This window comes from Psammomys obesus, unplaced genomic scaffold, assembly GCF_907164565.1.
Source record: "Psammomys obesus unplaced genomic scaffold, mPsaObe1.curated_primary_1811, whole genome shotgun sequence".
Taxonomy (NCBI): Eukaryota; Metazoa; Chordata; class Mammalia; order Rodentia; family Muridae; genus Psammomys; species Psammomys obesus.
Window position 1 is genome coordinate 1,349,913 of NW_026591450.1, and position 2,106 is coordinate 1,352,018.

Sequence of the window (2,106 nt, forward strand, 5' to 3'; positions counted from 1 at the left end):
AGAGGAAGGGAAAGGAAGATAAATTGAAACTTCTCCAGTGAAGTGAGATGTTGCAGGGATAATCAATATGCATGGACACTTGAAGGCTGATTAAAATTGTTGTCAACTGGGAGAGGGAGAGAGTAAGACAGTAGCCAAGGCAGATGGGCTCAAGTGTTGACTCTGGACCCTTGTCTCTTCCACCTAAAATGTCTGCATGATTACAGAGCATCTCTCTTCCCATCAGACAACCATTCCTAAAAGGTTTCACGGGGGCAGCTGTAAGATTGAGATACAGTCAGACCTCAGACAAAATCTGCAAAAATAAATAAATGAAAGCATAAAGTGATTTTCTAGGTGAATGAGCATAATAGTTTGAAAAGCACAAGGGGGGAAACATTTTATTGAATCCCTTGGTAATTCGTGTATATTTTGCTTATATAGTTCCAAAGCTTCTCTCCAGTCCAGAGTTCCTTTCTGAACCTCAAAACCCAAGGTCCTCCCCAGAAGACCCATTTGAAGGTTTGCTTACCATTTCACAATGGCTGGCCTGTTCCTCTCTGCACATGTCTTTCTCCCCGAGAGGACAATACCTTCATCCTTCCACATTTCTGGATTCTCCACCTCCACATCTAATGCATGGGCGATTTCTGCTGGTTCTTTTGGCAAATATCTTTGGGATTCCACCCTCTGTCTCCACTCTAGCTCAAATGATCATCGTCATCCCTCACCTGGAATATTGCAGAGACTCCTCCCTGGGAGCACTCTGCCCTGCCTTAGCCTTTTCTCAACCCAGTAGTTCCTGCAGCTCCTCTAAAATGAAGTCACGGTGTGGTTTTCATCTCCACTTCAAAAGTCTAACCGACTCCCACTTCACTCAGAGCAAAGCCAGAGATGCTTCTGACAGCCTGGAGCCTGGGAAGGGCCGTGCTCAATGTGACTGTGACCTCATGACCCTCTTGTACCCACCGCATTCAGCCATGCTGGCCTCCCTGTTCCACGGGCACATCAAGCATGCCGCCACCTAGTCACGCACTTTCTCTTCTTCCTGTGAGCCTTTACAGTAGGATTACCTTCACAGTCATGCTGCAGGACTCTGATCAAATGTGATTTTCTCACCCGCTCTCCCGGGAGTCCTATATCAAATACCCCTCCAGCCCTGTTCTTCCTGCTTACTTACTTGTCCCCATTATCCACCATACTGGATGACTCAAGATTCTCTTGGGAACAGAACCAATAGAATGAGCACACATTACAAGGAGATTTGTTCCACTGGCTTACGTCAGGGGCTCTGGGTAGTTCACACTGCCCAGTCCACAAGGCTGGGAGTCTCAGCAGTCCCAATCTGGTGGCAAAGGCTTGAAGGATTCAAGGTGGGTCACTGGTCTTACGTCAATGTTGGAACCCCAAAGAAGCTGAGCCCAGTATTGGCAAAGGCAGGAGCGCAGTACAGCCATCAGGTAGACAAAGTTGCCAGCAGGCATAGAGGCACGCATGCTAGAGCAGAACTCCCTTTCTCTTCCCTCTTTTCTCTGAACTGTCGCAGGAAGTTGCTTTCCACGTTTAAGGTGAGTCTTGCCACTTCAAATACTGGGATCAATAAAATCCCTCATAGCTGTGTCCGCTGTCTTGCATTTTATTTGGTTCCAGATCCAGTCAAGCTGACAGCCACCGTTAATTGTCACACAAACTAGGATCTGTCTGGTCCTTGGGAACACACTGCAGAACTGCTGTGGACACCCAAAGCTGTGTGGAATGGTGAGTCCTGCACACCCCATACTTTCATTTTAAATACAGACATGGCTCTGATAAAGTAAAGTTTGTAATTTAGGCAAGAGTGTAACTATATTGCCAGAAAAAAAAGACTATGTAAGTGTGCTGTTCTTCTTGTGTCTTCCACCAGGACTGTGGATTGGATAGCTGGCAGGGTGCTTAAGTAGCTTACATGCCAGTAGCAAATACAGGGTAGATACGTTGGACAAAGGGATGAGCCACATCCCCAGAACAAGACAGTAGGAAGTATACTTCTCAGAATGGAACACAATTTAAAGCCTATTAATTACTTGTGGAATTTTAGATAGATAGATAGATAGATAGATAGATAGATAGATAGATAGATAGATAGAT